The sequence below is a fragment of the Sturnira hondurensis genome, unplaced genomic scaffold (assembly GCF_014824575.4).
Source record: "Sturnira hondurensis isolate 20B ecotype Veracruz unplaced genomic scaffold, ASM1482457v3 Scaffold0019216, whole genome shotgun sequence".
NCBI lineage: Eukaryota > Metazoa > Chordata > Mammalia > Chiroptera > Phyllostomidae > Sturnira > Sturnira hondurensis.
Genome location: NW_028091847.1, coordinates 5709490 through 5726427, shown reverse-complemented (window position 1 = coordinate 5726427; position 16938 = coordinate 5709490). Strand labels below are relative to the sequence as shown.

General features: G+C 49.3%; 1 protein-coding gene and 1 long non-coding RNA gene across 3 annotated transcripts in view; one reads left to right on the top strand and one right to left on the bottom strand.

Annotated features, from left to right (window-relative positions):
* ATF3 (activating transcription factor 3) overlaps window positions 1–16938 on the top strand; it is a 53015-nt gene that overhangs the window by 22843 nt on the left and 13234 nt on the right. The window lies entirely within an intron of this gene.
* Window positions 1–16938, bottom strand: part of LOC118974213 (uncharacterized) — a 46711-nt gene that overhangs the window by 26614 nt on the left and 3159 nt on the right. The window contains exons 2-3 of one of the 2 annotated variants that reach the window (XR_005063807.1): window positions 10460–10576; window positions 4883–5229 (exon numbers count right to left, since the gene is read on the bottom strand). This is a non-coding gene — a long non-coding RNA (uncharacterized LOC118974213). Of the gene's footprint in view, window positions 1–4882; window positions 5230–10459; window positions 10577–16938 lie in introns of those variants that run through there. The other variant, XR_005063808.1, reaches the window with a different exon arrangement.

The following is a 16938-nucleotide window of genomic DNA, read 5'->3' as shown; positions in this document are numbered from 1 at the left end:
TTCCAGACTCATCTTTAAAGGAGCCTCCCCCAGTGCAGGCTTCCCAGGATCCGGAGGCAGGAAGGACGTCTCCCAAGGGTTCCCAGCAGCCTATACCATCCAGTTCCTCAATAGAGGTTCTTTACCTCTATTCAAAAGTTGCCACTAGGCCTCTTTTGGAAGGCAAACTCTAAAATGATACCTTAATTTATATCTGTGGGAAAAATATAATCCCAAAGCTCATCAAGCTGATCGAGAATGGCCTTAGGTGTTCCAGCAAGGGCAGAGGTCAAGGAGATACTGTCGCCGAGGAATGCAACTTTGAGAAAACAGCAAGCACCCTTTAGTTTGCCAATGGCTTGCGAGTTAGTCGTGGGGAATGAGGACGCTCTTCACAGCCCCGCTGTCTGTCTATGGCAGGAGCCTTCCCAGTCAGATGGACTGCTATGTTTGTAGACAGATTTGCTCTGCATTCATTTGCCCTTGACAGTCAGGCATTTTGTAGTCATTTGAACACTTTTTAATTCTGGAAAATTTCAAACATGCACCCATACATCTTCATGTACCCATAACCCAGCTTTAATAACGATCAGTGTTTGCCAACCTTATTTTACCTGTCCTTCCACGCAACTTTTTATGGGGGTGGGGAAGGGAGGAGTATTTTAAAGCAACTCACAGGCATCTCAGAGGCTATACAAGGAGAGTATCCAAAAAACCCCAGAATTATCTTCTGGAGGGTGAACTCCTTGGAGTCCAGGCTTCTCCCACCAGGTGAGTGTTCAAGGAACCCATCTGTATCAGTATACCAGCTGGCATGGTTGTGAGATGCTGCATTCCACTTCAGTGAATTTTTTTTGTAGACTCAACGCATTTTCCCATTTCATGATGGGTGACGTACAAGCTCACCTGCATACACCTCTCTGAATGTGCAGCAGTTTTTGACCCAAAATGGCCCAACTCCCATGCCCCACCCTCCCTAATCACCCCATCTTGCCCCAAGCAACTTTTTTTTTAGTTTCCTTGGTGAAACAAGTCCTCAAAGGGAAAGTTGGATGTAAAAGAGCAAAACACAGCAGAAGCACTAAAAGGCACCAAAATGCACACGTTCAAAAACTGTTTTGAGCAGTGGAGAAAAGTCTTGATAAGTGTATTGTAGCAAATGGAGAGGACTTGGAAGGCGACTGACATTTAACCATCTAAGAATAAATACACAATTTTTTATAAATAAACTTCGGTGTTTGGGGGGTTCCCCCCTTGTATATCTCTCCAACGGATAAGCATTTCTTGAAAATTGTGCTGAGATATACGTAACATAAAACTGACCATAGTGTTCATTCTAAGTGCACAGTTCAGTGGCATTAAGTGCATTCACATGGTTGTGCAAACCCTACCGGCAGCCGTCCATCTCCAGAACATTATCCTCAACTAAACCTGCAACTCTGTTCCCACTAGCAGTAACTCCTGCTCTTCCTTCGCCCCAGCCCTGGTAACCGCCGTTCTGCTTGGCGTCTTTGGAATTACCTATTCTAGGTGCCTCATATGCGTGGAATCGTCCGACTACTTGTCCTTTTGTGTCTGCCTTATTCAGCCTCCTGTTTTCAAAGTTCATGCTGTCGCATGTCTCAGAATTCCATTTCTTTTTGAGACCGATAGAGACTTTTAATACAATTTTCACGACAAACAAAATTAACAGTAATTTCACTGCATCATGTAATTAGCCGGTCTTCATTTGTGTCTCCAAAATTGCCTCTCTAAATGTCATTGTACGGTTGATTTGACTGAATCAGGAGCCAAACAAGGTCTGCGTGTTGCATTCGGTTGATGCCTCTTAAGTCTCCTTTATGATAATTCCTTCTCCTTTGTTTTTTCATGCTATTGATTTGTTGGGGAAAAAATGAAATCACTTGTCCCATAGCGTCCTCATAGCGTTACTTCATCATTTCCACTCGGCCCTAAATTCCCTGGAAACGAATGGGCAGATTTAGGGGTGTTCTAAAATTCAGTTCCCTTGGTGAGCGGTGTGCCCCCTATCACAGCACCGCAAGCGGCTCGCGAAGTCTGCCGGCCCCACTTGCAGAGATCAGAGACCTTCAGATGGGCCAGTGGGCTCCAGCCTGACCTCTCCGTGGATAATGTGGCATTTTACAGTAAGTGCTCTTGAGTCTTTGTGAGTGGTCTTAAGCATGTGTCTGTCTCTCTGTGTCTATAGTTATACCGTCACCAGGCTCAGTCCTAGAACTGTCCTCAGTGGTCCTGTAGACCCTCACAGCTCGCACTGTCCCTGCTCAATCTGCGAGGCTGAACAGCCACCTCCAGGATTCTGAAGCTCTCAGGTCTCACCAGGCTGTCTCCCTACTTCCAGTCAGTCTTTGAGGTGCCTACCATTGGGTACCCACTCAGAGCCACAGAGATCTCCCTGAAAGGAATCCTCACCCACCTGCCTTGATGGCCAGGCTCTCACAGAGAGTACATCTTCCTCCTGCCTAGTCTCGCCCTCTTCCTGGAGTTGAATTCCATTGCCTTTACTTTAGGGGTGGGTGGGGCCAGCAGACCCTGCAGATGGGCCTGGAGAAACGATTCACGAGGCTAAGGCACTTCCCGGGGAGCCCACTTGCTTCATGAACCTAACGAACAATTGGAAAGGACTAGAATACGTTTTACTACAGCTTCCCAGCCTGGGTTCGTTATTTTCCTTTCACATTTAAATACAGACAAGTTTTTTTTTTTAAAGTAAATATTCAGAGAATATGAACAAAAAAGCCACAAAACCTGACAATTTTCCGAAGTTCAGAGTTGAAATTGTGCCTTTTTTGTAGCCTTTAAATATTAGCAGAGGCCAACAAGTGGCAAACTGAGAAAGTCAGGCCGCCTCTCGCACATTCCGCCTCACTTGGGGGGAAGGGCAGAGGAACGAGGTGGGGGCGGGGAGACAGAAGGGACGTGACAGGAGGGAGGAGGGCTGCGTCTGTGAGGAGAAACTGCAGGAGCCAGAATGCTACGCTCTAGATCAGCTATGGATTAGAACAAAATAGAAGCCACAGATCTGAGATACGTATACAATTTTTAATTTTCTAGTAGCCACGTTAGCAAAAATAAACAGAAACAAGTGACATTCATTTTTAAAATGTAGTATATTTAACCCAAGATATTCAAAGTATCATTTCAACATGTAATCCCCGTAAAAGTCATGTGTTATTTTACATTCCTTTTTTTGTATTCAGCCTTCCGAACCTGGTGGGTATTCTGCACTTGCAGCCCACGCCAATGTGGATTAGCTGCCCCGGTGGGTAGCTATCTCACTGGAGAGCATTGCTCTAGGGATCGACAAAGCTGCTGGGCCTCTTCTCAGCTTCTAGTCAGTGAAGTGGCGGAAATCCTCCCTGCCCTGATTCCATTTCAAGGTTGTGCGGAGTGTGTACAGGAGCTAGTGGGTGTGAATGTGCTTCCCCTCCCCCCTGACCCCTGAAGCCCCTCACAGACCTCAGGAGAAAGAAGAGAGTATTGTCAGCACCCATGAACAGAATTAGCCTATTGATCTATTGCCCAAGCCCCTGGACTTAGCATGTTCCAAACTGAATGGAAGGCTGGCAGGGGCTCATGGTCATCTTTATTTTTCAGAGCAGTTAAATTTCACAGCAAAAATTACAGTAATGGAGGTGAGGTTGTCTACTGTTGTTCTGCAATCTATGATGACAATGATTTTATTTATTTAAAAGAACAGAGGGGTGTTTTCAATACCATCCCAAGCACTAGGGTTAGTAAGATGAGCAAACAGTCTGCTGGTTGCCAAAGACCTCACAGAACATCGGGGGGACACATAGAGAAACAGATGTGGTTCCCCTTGGGCTCCTGCTTGCTTGCAAGGGCCGGAGAACCTGGTCCAGAAGCAAAAGCGGGGACTGACCGCCTCACATAACTGAAGACGGCACAGTAAATGTGCCCCTGCCTCTGATCTCCAGCTCCATGTGGCAACCCCAGCAGCCTCTGCCTCACAGCCCCACACGTTCAAGTCCCGCAGAGCAGCAAGAGAGAGCTGGTCTCCAGCAGCCACAGCCAGATGCCCCCGGCAGTGGGTTGGCTCCGACTGGGTCCCAAGCCCATTCCTGGGCTAATCCCCATGGCTCATGGCACGGGTTTGCTCCGACTGGGCCAGGGCCAGGAAGATGAGGGGAATGGCTTTCCCAGAGGAAAATGGGAGCTATATTACCTGGATCAGTGAGGATAGATGCTAAACAGCCAAGAAACAATATCCACTAAGAATTATGGGAACACAGAAAAGGTGTGACCAGGGCTGGCTTCATGAATGTGTGACCTGTGCAGTCCAGCTCTTAAAAGGTCCCACACTTGGTTTAATCTTCTGCTGTCACTAGGTTGAAATTCTTAACAATTGTCGGACAAGGGGATCCACACTTTCATCTAAAGTACAAATGGCATAGCTAGTCCTGGGTGTGACTAACATTACATTATATACTTGAAGAAGTGACTGTGGAGCTGAATTTTGAAAGAGAAAATAGCAGTTTCCCAAACGGAGAGGGCTGGGTGGGGGTGGGGGGCGAGGAGGAGGAAAATCTGGGCCGAGGGATCAGGGTAGACCCTGCAACCAGGTGGAAGAGCTGCAAGGGAAACTGAAACCACTAGCGCCTCAAGTGGCTGGAGTTTAAAGTGCCAGTGGGGCGTGGCCGCCGATGAGTTGGAAAGACCTGGACGGAGAGGGACCTGTTGTGTCACGCCAGGAGGCTGGCACTCAGTAAATACTTTTTGAATGAATTAATAAATAAAAGCCAAGTGAGTCACAACATTAGAAGGGATTACTTATTTTTAAACTTATATTATTCCAAATGACGATTACTGAACAACCGCCCCGTTTTCCACCTCGCTTTGCCACAGCAGACGGAGGCTAGCTTTTCACACTGTGCAGTGTTAGCGTCCCCTGATCCTTATCATCAGCAAGCAGCAAAGTTAACATTCCACCTCTGTGACTTCACCATCCAAATATTTATGAATCACAGCGATGTTTCTAAGAACCTGTTTTCTGATTGTTTACTTTATAGCAATAATAGTGTGCTTTAATTACAAAGATGACGTCTTAAAACCGAAATAGAACAAGCCTCAATTGTGTGGGAGTTCATTGCTTTGGAGATAAAAGAGAAACACAGACAGTGACTCAGGTAGAACGTTGTTTCGTTTTCATTCTGTGTTTTCTTTGGTCCAACGTGTCAGGATATGTCACAGAGCCAATGCAGAACCACGCTGGGGAATTTGAAAGTTAAAATTAAGGCTCTACATGTCCGAAGGAAAGCACACAGTCCCTATTCACCAAGCCTCCCCCTTTCCAAGGCCAACATGAAAGAGAAAAAAAATTGGTGGCTTTTCTTCAGCATGTGGGTGATGAGCTGGAAATGGCCCATATTTTGCACCCAAATTCTTTAAAGGAACATTGAAGACATAATACCGGTTCTTCTGAATTGAGCATCTCTTTGGGTTTCCATCACAGCCTTGTTTCAATTTAAATTAAACACAAGAGCAGAAATTTGTGTTTGGGTATCTGCTAAGCACCGGGTGTGAAGCCTTTGTCTGCCTTGTTCATTCTTGTGTTCCCAGCATCTTAAACAATGCCTGGCATGAAATAGGTGCTCAGTAAATCACTTGATGAATAAGCAAATGGATTTATTCTTCAGGGCAGCCCCATGTGGCTGTGGGGACTTTTCAGTCAGGAAACCGAGACTAAGACTCTGTGCTGACACTCAAGGAAAGTGACAGTACACCCTGCCAAGCATGTCCCAGGCGGACAGAGATGACCTGGGGCCACCTCCATGACTAGCTTTTGTGTGACCAGGTACGTGTGTCTTCTGTGGAACCCTTGTTCCATAGGGAATGATGTTGAGAGAAAGAGGGCACTGAAAGTGTAACAACGCCACCATGATCAGCATCTTCACGATCATCAGTGACTGTAGACAGAGCTGGAAATCATAGAATGCAGAACTGTAAGGACTTTCAAAATTTATAATATGGAGGTGCTTCCATTTCTGGGTAATTTGTTCCATTCTGGACTAAGTTACACACACACACACACACACACACACACACACACGGGCCCCCCACACCCCAGCTTATCAGGCCTGCAAGAAGGAAAGTGAGCCCAAGGCTCATGTCATTTCCACTTACCCCGTGCTCTCAATTCTAGATGAACCCGCTTGGGCTTTCTTTCTGCTTCGTGGATGTCAGTCAAGGCTGGGTTTAGCAGGACAAACATTCTCTGAGCTTATTGGAGATGGATTAGCCATCGCTTTTCCCACCTTAGAAACTATTTTATCCTTCCTGTATCCCATCTCGGTTCCGGGCTCATGGCGGGCATTCCACAAGTGCCTGACACAACTAAGCCAGGATTTGACTGGGATGGGATCTCAGTCCTTAGTATCCCTCAGGGGCAGGACCAGAAACAGTAGGGAACCATCCCCTTTCAAAGGCACCTGATAATATTAGTCCTAGCTCCACTCTAATAGAAAGTGCACATTTTCATCTTTTAAGAATTATCCCGCCCCCCATTAAAGGAAATTCAGAAACATAAACAGAGGAGGAAAATATCGCCCACCCATATTTCTGTCATCCAAATTGAATCATTTAGAATATTTTATGGCAATTTTTTCTCTTTTGTATTTGTTTATTTACGGGTTTTTATTGAGTTGTGACTGTTGTACATTTACAATACATGTGTCTTGCTTTTTTAAATTATCCCCACAGCATTCCCTAAGTTATAAATTCTCTGCTGACATCTTTTTAAATAGTGGCATGGCATGGAAAAAAGAGACTCTCGTGTCCTTGGTCAGTTCCCCAGGATGCCAGGCTGCTGCGGATCACTGCCTTCTCCGATTCCTTGACTCCAGCGGTCATCAACCACTTTATCAGCAAGCTACCTGAGATCAACACTATCATTTCTCATTAAGACTAAAATTCAGAGGAAGATACAATATGTAGCCTTTTCGGATTGGCTCTTTTCACTTAGTGATATGCATTTAAATCTCCTCCCTGTCTTTTCACGGCTTCATAGCTCATTTCTTTTACCACCGAATAATAGTCCATTGTCTGAATGTACCACAGTTAATCTATCCATTCATCTACTGAAGGACACCTTGATTACTTCCTGCTATAAATATACGTGTGCAGGTTTTTGTGTGAACATGTTTTTAATTCCTTTACCTAAATACCAAGGGGCGTGATTGCTGGATTGCACAGCAACAGTGCGCTTGGTTTTTAAAGCAGCTGCCAAACTATCTTCCAGGGCGGCCGCACCGTTTTGCATTCCCGGCAGCAATGAATGAGGGCTCCTCTTGCTCACGTCCTCGCCAGCACTGGGTGGTGTCCGTGTTCTGGGTTCTGGCTGTTCGATCAGGTGTGCAGCTGTGGCTTACTGATGTTCTGACTTGTACTTCTGTGATGCTACGTGATGTGGGGCATCTTTTCATAGGCGTCTACGCCATGTGTATAGCTGCTGTGGCACGATGTCTGTTCATGTTTGGGGGCCATACTTTTATTTTTTTTAATTTTTAAAAAATTTTTTTAAATCAATGTATGGTTGCCTTTCGTGCGGCCCCTGCTGGGAGTTGGCCTGCAGGGAACCGGCCTGCGACCCAGGCATGGGCCCTCACTGGGAATCGAACCTCGATCCTCTAGTTCGCAGGCCCGTGCTCAATCCACTGAGCTACACCAGCCAGGGCCTGGGGCCATACTTTTAAATCGAGTTGCTTTCCTACTGAGTTAGGGTCAATGCGGCTGTCAAAAGCCCAAGGGAAATCACAGGGGAGAGCTGGGCACCAGCCGGGACAGATTTAGGTGGCCCTTGGTTACTAACAGTAAGTTTCCAATGATCTAGAACAGACTACATTGAGTCCTAGGGACCAGCCTGGCTACCCTTCCTCCCTCTCTGCCTTCTCCCCTCTGAGCCTTTCTGTTACTTTGATGTCACCAACATGCCGATGCCCAGGGCCCACTCTCCTCTTTGACATCCCACTGCTAAGCACTGTGTGTCCCCCCACATAAACCCATTAGCCTGTTCCAGGCCCTGCTCCCTATCATACCAATTGGCCCCTGCCCCACTCTGCCCCCAACTCTGCCCTATAACACTTGCGAGCTAGAGCACCCCTACCCTCTTCGTCTGTCCTGACACCAAGCTCCCACCAAAATTTAAAGGTGGCCGCTTGGAACTTTCCCCCAAATCACCCCTCCTGTTCACTCTGTCACTGGCTCCTCAGGACTAGCAGCACTGCCTCCCTGACAGGGTCTATCAGGTACTTGCTGAGCGCACTGGTAAAGTAGGCACAGCACTCCCACCCCCCCCCAAAAAATGAGCGAAGCTCAGCCTCAATGATAGAATCTTGAGTTTTGCAATGACAAAATCTAGGGAAAAAAGTTATTTTACTTTTCAAGCACCAGAGCATTGTTTTGCGGGTGATTTTTATTTAGATTGAAGGTCATATGAGGCTGGACCACCATCTTCTCAGTTTATCTGGCCTTCGATCGCCTCCCCCGACCAGTGTTGCAGCTTCCCAGTGCCTCTGCCGACATCCTCCTCTCCCATGCAGTCCACCCCCAGCCCTGTACCAGCAACCTCCCTAAACATCCATGTGTCCATCTGCTGGCCAAAGACCTTGTGACCCACTTCTTCGCTTTGTGCCTGGGACACAATCCAAACTGATTGTTCCAACCTTTAAGGCCTATGGCAGTCTGTTCCCTATCCCCTCTCCACCCTTCCAGCCACTACCATTTACTCCCTAACTTCCCCTCCCCTCCACACATACTCCTGCTCAGCAGCTGCCTCACCATTCCACAACTCTGCTATAGGCGTTCACAATTCTATATTTTACTCATTGCCTGCACATTTACTGTGGACCTAGCATATACCTGGAATGGTGCAAGGAGCTGGGAATAAGCATAGAGAATAGCGGGGCACAGCCCCTCTCTTCCTGGCACCCACAGCCTCTGCATTTGCCTCTCTCTGTGCCTGGAATGCCTTCCCTCCTCTCCTTTCCAGAAAATGCTCAGCTTTCAACCTCCAGCTCAGAAGTCACTTTGTCCATCAGCCTTTGCCAGCTCTCCTGGGCAGAGCCTTCCCGCCCCACTTTAGCTTTCATTATATAAGCCTGTAACTATCTGTTGTCACAGTCGGTCTCTCCATGAGCTGTGAGCATCTGCAGGGCAGGGGAGCATCCGTGTGCACCTGCAGCCCCTGACATGGTACCTAGCTCACAGTAGGTGCTCATTAAATGTTTGAGTAAATATATGGTTAGCGAACACCTGCTATGTGCTGGAGAGTGTTTCATGCATGTTACCTTTCCACCTAAAGTCCTCAAGGGCAAGGAGTGTTCTTAGATTGCCCTTGTAATGCCCCAGGTGGCTAAACATGCTGCTGAGATCAGGATCTGGCGATAGGAACAGTATGAGGAATTGACTGACAGGTATAAACGCACAGTGACTCACTCCACCCTCAGCCACTCCAGTTTCAAGTACAAGCTCATTGTCAGATGACTTCAGTTCATCATATTTTGGGAAACAGTACAAACATCCAAAAAGCACTACTCAGTTTACTCAGTCAATAGCAGGGCTCATGTTTGTGGTGAAAGCAAATTCTGGAATAATTGCAAATTTGGCAGATGGGAGAGCCTTGCAGAGGGCACGGGGATCTGGGATTTTTCAAGTGGGAATCTTCTGGGACTTCAGGAGTACGAATTATCTGGTAAGGTCAACCCTAGAAGGTTCTGTGCATTCAACCAGACCTTGGGAAAGCCGGGGTGACCACTTTCAACAGGGATTTGGGGGCAAGGCTAAAAAAAATAAGCACATATAAATCTCTCTAGGCTTTGGGGGACAGTACAACTGAATAGAAGTTTTGAAATAAGCCAGACCTGAGCTTCAATCAAGTGACTATGAGCAATTTTCTTAGTCTTTCTGAGCTTTAGTTTCCTCACCTGTAAACCTGAGATAATAATACCCACCTCACAGGGTTATTACAAGAATGAAATGAGATATTGGGTATTTTTAGAAGTGCTTACCATGGTTTCCGGCATGTAGTATGTGCTCAGTAAATAGTAACTACTGAATATGACCTGGCTTCACATTGATTTTTCAAAATTTGTTTTAAAATCAGTCAGTAAGTCAGCCTGAGAGACAGAGCTTTCCACTGGGGTCCAGGCGTTTCTGATGTACGAGGGTTCTTCATGACTTGCTAGCGACAAGGGTAAGGCATGAGGAGAGAGAATGGTAACATTTATTGACTACCTTCTACGTGGAACTTGAGGGTGCATTCTTTAATCCTCAATATCACTTTGTAAGATAGATACTTTCAATTTACAGGAGAAACTGAGGTTTCAGCACTCAGCCAAAGCCAAATCGGAGCTGGCAGTCTGGGGATTTGAATTCAGTTGTATCTGAGTGCAGGTCCAAGGTTCTTCCCGCCATCCCTGGTTCCTGCCCCTCCACCACTCACCTTTTCAGCTCCAGCGACGCTGTGTGCGGCCAGACACCAGGCCCTGGGATGCTGTCAGTCCCTCTTCCCGCCACCCGTTCTTCACCTGGGCCCCAACCTTGCCAAAAGGAGCATCTTCTGGGGCAGAGGGCAAAATGGGGGCCCAAAAATCTGGCTGCTATGCTAAGGTTCCTCTCAGTGTAAGAATTTACAATTCTGAGACCACAGAGAGCCATTTTTCCTCTGAGCTCACTATCCCCACCCAACAAATGAGGACACTGATCCATGTCGAAGCCTCTCAGATTTTCCCATGAGCACTTGCTGAAAGGCAGTAGGTGTTGTGGTTGAGACCCAGCCTCGGGGACCAGACTGCCTGGGCTTGGCCACTGCTCTGCCACTGGCTAGCTGTGTACTTCTGGCAATTATTTACCTTCTCTGCGCCTCAGCTTCCTCATCTATAACACGGAGAAATTCACAGTACTTACCTTGTGGGGTCGTTATGAGGATTAAGGCATTAACTATGTGCAAAGGGCATAGCCCACTGTCTGAACACAGGGAGTACCACCCTTCAAGGCAGAAGATGGGCAACCGTTCACCCAAGGAGCATACATTTCGGTAGCCCATCGCAAGCACAAAATGTATTTGATATCTTTTTCCTTTTTAAAAACAATTATTCTGTGACACACCCATATTTGTTTAATATAAAGCAATATCTAAAGCACTAATCAGTTAAGACCGACACTCCAGCAAGGTTCCCGTCTACCTCCTGGTACACATTGGTGTACCCTGTGCATGCTAACACACAGTTTGATGGCAGCCGATGACTTCTAGGACCCTTTCAGCTCTGGTGTCATGTAGTTCAGAGCATCAGCACTGCCAGGTGTCAGGAACCTGCTCTGGTGACTGCCTATCCGGTGGCCCCCATGCCCCCCATGCCCCCGAGCTGGCTGGCGCAGCAATTCCTGAGCTGAGGCCCCATCTGGGCTCCAGTAGGCCTGTTGCTGGAAGGCACAGGCTGCTTCGTGCCAGCTCTGCTGCCTCGGTGCTGCCCACCGTGCCCCCGCCTGGATCTTCTGTTCTAAGGTGGACGAAGAGAAAACAAGGGATCGGAGAGTAGAGAGGGGAAGGGTTCAAGGTGATGCTTTGTGGGGGAAAGTGCCTGCAGGATATTTTTGTTCGGATGGTAGGAAACGAGGAAAAGGAGCAGGTAGTCACCATCATTGGGGCCGTCCATCCTCCATCGTGCCCTGCGTGGCCCTCGAAGACAGACACCAAGACCCTCTCTCTGGACCCTTCTAAGCACCAAGGTGACAAAATTTGATGCCCCCTCCTCTGTAATGAAGATTTAAATTTCTATAACACTCCAGCAAAACATCAGTGACACCTAAATGCTAAAAGTAGGAGAAGGACTGAGTAAATCCTACCCCCTCCACTGGCCACTTAGAATTCTGGTAATCAGTCAGGAGGGTGGTTACCTCTGGGAGATGGGGACAGGCAGGTGTGGTCATGACGGGCCACACAAGGGCTTCTAAGGGCTGGCGGTCATGGTCTGCTTCTGAACTTGGGTGATGGGCTCTCCGTATTTGTTTTATTACTAAAGTGAATTTATATGTTCTCTATAATCATTTGTATGTGGGCTACATCTCGAAATAAAATGACAAAAATTTTTGAGCAGAAAAGTGATGGTAATTAAGACCACATCCAATTCAGAATAATAGGCAAAAGAGCAAATTCCAAAGTTGCATAAAATCTCAAATTATAACTGTGTTTTTAAAAATTCTCCTATGCAGGAGAAGAAAGGCTGGAGGGAACTCACCAAAATGCTAATAGTGTTGAGATTATGGGTAATTTTTTCTTACCTATTTCCCAAACTTTCACAATGGTTACACACACTAAGAAAAGTTCCCCTGAAGGACTTTAAAAGGTATGATTTTTAAAGTGATTTTCAGATCACTTTCATGTCTGTTGTCTCATTAATTCTTATAATCCTTTGGGTGGGGTCAGTACTAAATAGTTCTATTTTATAGACCGGAACACAGGTGTAGTGCGTGGGATTTACGTAAGCCACTCAGTTGGCTGAAGGGAAACCTCCCAGTGGGTCCCAGGTCTCCTGAGCCCTGCTGATATTCTCGCTGTTGCAGCTTCGTCCTCAGTACCCGGGGCTCCGGGATCCTCATTCTTAACGAGGAGTAGCTGCTACCTGGGTTTTGATCCTCTGATCCAAGGTGGAAGTCTAGGTGTGTTGGAAATGGAGCACATGAAAGGTCCCAAAGATGCAATCCCTGCCTGGGGTGCCCTCTTCCACTCTATTCTCAGATAAGTTACAAAGTCCACTGGTGAAATTGTTTTGAAATGTTGAGAGAGAGAGAGAGAGAGAGAGAGAGAGAGAGAGATGTGGACATGTCAGGACCAAGGCTGTGTTTGAGAGTAAAGTTGGACAATATTTCTCCCCTCTAGTTTTGGGAGGGGAAGACATCACGGAAATGGGTCTCTCCTTGTGCAGTTCAACGCCCGCCCCCGCCTCCGCCTTCTCTCCCTCCAACTGTCTTAGGAGAGGTTGCCAGGGGCTTACAGGGTGACTCTGGCAGAAGGTCTTCACTGGAGACCCAGGGCTCCTCACTTCGGAGGGGTAATGCCTTGGGAAAAAACACCAAAGGCACAACCAGACCGCTCCCAGCTTTGGGGGCTCTGCACAGGCCACTGGCCCAGCAAGCAAGGGGGAGAGCCCCGACATGCACTGGAATCTCTGAGGGTGGGGAACAGGACTCACGCTCATTGTTTTCTGCACGAGTCTTATTGCCGATCCCCAGATGGTCATTCTCTGGGTATAGCTTGACTTCCTCCGCAATTGTTCACAGACTAGGGGACAGAATGGGCTCTGGGAGAAATCCAGGGGTATCCCCCAAAGCCCTCCTTGATTCACAATTAATGATGCCACTACCGAGGGGCTGGCTGTGTGCGCCATCCTCACTGATCCTTTGGACAAACTTCTGTGTTAGGTAAAATTAGTGCTTTATTTCCGCTAAGGAACCGTAAGCCCAGAAAGCAAAATGACTTATCCAAGGCGACACAGTCACTTTCCACACTTCAGAGCCCACTAGACAATGCTTTCCCGAATTTCCTGAGGAGGTCCGTCTTGTAGATTCTGAAGTTATTGATCCTCACTCTTCAAACTGAGTTTAAGTGTGGGCTTTGGGACGCAGAATAGAAGAGAAAGCCTACCCCACACTCTTTCTGAAGTGAAGTGGGTTGAGCCACAAAGACAAGGCTGGTGCCCGATTGATTTGAACTTGTGTTTAATTTGCCCCTCTAGGGCCCTGTGAGCAAACACAATCTTAGGGTTCAAAGAAGAGCAATGGGGGTGGGGGAGGGAGTGGGAAGAAACTGTTCCCTAGACTAAGAAACTGCTAAAATCTTTAAATATCTCTGGACTTTTTTTTTTTTTGGCTCCCTGCAATGTTTTGGTGTTTAGATTCGGTTGCCACGAGTGGGCTGTTTTTAGCTGCCTTGTTCCATCCCCTCCCCTTTTAACTTTTTTTCCTTCCTTTAGCACATGCCCCAGCATGAAGTTTCCAATTCTTATCTCACTCAGCAAAACATACCAAGGCTGGTCTGAAGGTGGGTTCCCAAGGCTGTGCTCCAGCAGGAGACCTCAACAATATTCAAATCTCTGCTTAACCCTCTTTCAATGCGGATTAACCCCTGAAATAACCCAAGCCAGGGCTTCCTTCTCAGGAGGCAGGGACAGTCTTTGCCTTCGTGCAGAGAAATATTTTGGTCTGAGGAGCTGTTTCTGCCCCTCGTTTACATGGGGTAGGAAGTCTGCACACGGGACATTGGGTGCCTTTAACGAGAGTTAGGGTAAACTGAGGACGCAGAGGACCAGATGTCGATCACCCCTCCGGGGGCACAAACGTCGGGGCCCTTCCTCTCCACCTTCCCAGTCTCTGCCAGTTGCCAGGCATTTATTTCACAGTTCTCCCCAGGGCTGGGGGCTGGGGGCAGGGAGGCAGGCAGGCATCCTTTCTGTTTTCCTGAGATAAGAATTTCATTCACAAGGGGGTGGGCTGACTCCTGTGTCAAGAGTCTTGCTGCCCTTCGAGTTTCAGGGGGAAGGGAGGCAGAGAACCTCAGCCGCTGTGAACAGCTGACAGCATTTCTACCCAGGTGTGACTTGGAGATTCAAAACCAGGAGCCAGTGGAACGAACATAAGCCTACTGAGAGGACCGGGAGGCACTATGGTCACAAGAATAAACCGAGGGGTGTGTGGGCTTCGTCTGGGAAGCTCTGGCCTTGGTGTGAGCAGGCCGGTCTGGCTGTTTATCCTACGCCTGCGCTTGAGTTTTCCCCAGGGACAGGACTCGACCTCCAGAAATCTGGCTTGGGCGCGCCAGTGGCTCCGACTTTAAAATGAGAACTGGTTAGATGTCCGCAGGCATTTCACGGAGGAAAAGAAGGGAAAGCTTTCTCGAGTCTTCCCCCATCTCCTTGTTTCACTTTACGACGGCGCCGGTTATCCCAGACAGCAGATAAGTAGATACAACAGATAAGCAGAGAATCCCAATCCCTCTCGTTTACACTAACTAAGGCCCTTTCTTCTGGTCTGCGGGCTGTGCCGACACTCCCCGGGTTTACCCGCCGGCCCCGGGTTTACCAGCAGACGCGTCGGCAGGAGGGCGGGTGTGGGGGTGTGGAGCGGGGAGCGCAGGGGTGCGGGCCCGGCGCAGGCCGGGAGGGTGTGGCTAGGAGAGCCGTTACCATGGCGAAAAGTAAAGCAAAACAACCGCCCCGAGCTTCCCGCGCGACGCAGCTGTAATTCGGGCCAAGACCCAAACAACACCCATGTGGGTCCCGTGTGGAACCCCGGAGCTGCAGGACGGGTCGGGGCGAAGGGACCTTCCGGGGCCGCCTGCCACGTAGTCCTGAGCCTGAATCTTGAGGCGAGGTGGGGAGGGCGTGTTCTGGCAGAGGCTCAGGTTGGGGAAGGGAAACACGGAGGCGGGCAAGTCAGTTTACCTGCACCTCGGAGGGTCCCTCGCCCAGGCCGCTGGGCAATTGGAGGGGCTGGGGGACGGGACACGGATACTCTGGGGATACTCACGGATACTACGGGACACGTACACTGACTATGTGCGTGTCAGTGTGTGTGAGACACACACACGCGCACGCACAATGATTGGACCCCCCCCATCGCCACCATAATAGACGGGGGCTGCAGGTGCGGTGGGGTGGGGCTTCAAACGAGCGAGACCAGGTCTCGGAGGCCTAGTTCTTATCCCACGTTACCAAACTTGGACCTTCGCTTGTCTCTCCCAAGAGGCAGATGGAAGCGGGTGTTTCTGCCCCGGCCGTGGCCCCACAGCGCACGGGGCTCCCTCCCAGACAGGTTCAATACCAGCGAGGGCAACACTCGCTCCCACATCTACGCGTCCGTGGTTCCAGAAGGTCCGCAGACAGCTATGGTTGAGGAATCCAAGGCAAGATTCTTGGATTCTTGAGGTTCAAATCCAGTTCTGCTGAAGGTTCGGCTCGAACCTGGAGTCACGGGACACCACCTTTCCCGCCACCCGGGCTTGGGGGCGGAAGGGATTTCTGCTACCGGGCCTCGTTTCCGCAGCTGTCAGTCCGTCCCCGGTGCCGGCGGCCGGGTCCCAGCCCAATCTGCTCTGGGCGCCGAAATCTACGGGAAAGCCGAAGGCGGCTTTTCCCCTAAACACCTAAGAGACCGAAACACCCTCTCTCCTCCTCTGCCTGGCCTTCAGGCTTTAGCCCTACTCGGTCCCTCTCTGAGTTGCCTCGGATTTCTCCAGGTCTCTCGTCTTTCCCTGGTCTTGTTCGTTTCACTGTCGATTTCAAACGCGGTGGTTTAAAAACCCCAAATCCTAACCCAAACGTTCCTATCTCTCGCCCTCGCCTGGGTGCCAGGCTTCCAACCTGTCTCGGGGCGGCTCCGCTCGAGCGGTCGGTGGGGGAGCCTCGGGGCTGAGAGCGCACAGCGCCCGCGGAGCGCTGCCTTTCGCTCAGGGATTAATCGGCAAGCTCGGGGTCCCCGCCGCAGAGGTCGCCCGCGGAGGATGCCTTCGGGCACCTCTCCCCCACCAGAGACTAACGCCACAGTCCCTACCCCGCCCCTACGTGAGAAGGAGGGGTTTGGCAGTGGAAGAGGGTATTTTCCCGAAGCTCCAGAAAATCATCACGGATTTTAAGGAAAGGACGTGCCCGCTTCCCAGCCTCACCTCGTCTGGGATACGGCCAGGACCCATCCCTCCACGGCCCCCCCAGCCCCCTCCCCCCACCTAGCGGAGGGAGAGATGCCAGCGCGGTAGAGTCATGCGGCTGGCTTGGGCACCATTGGCTCATGCCGGGAACACGCCGCAGCGAGTACGCACTGTTGGCAGGCAGCCCGAGCAGCTCGGATCCTGATATGGAGAGACAGGGCGGGCAGGTTTGCGTCCCAGCGCGCGAGGCAGGGAGGCAGAGCCGCGGCTGGCTCCTCCCG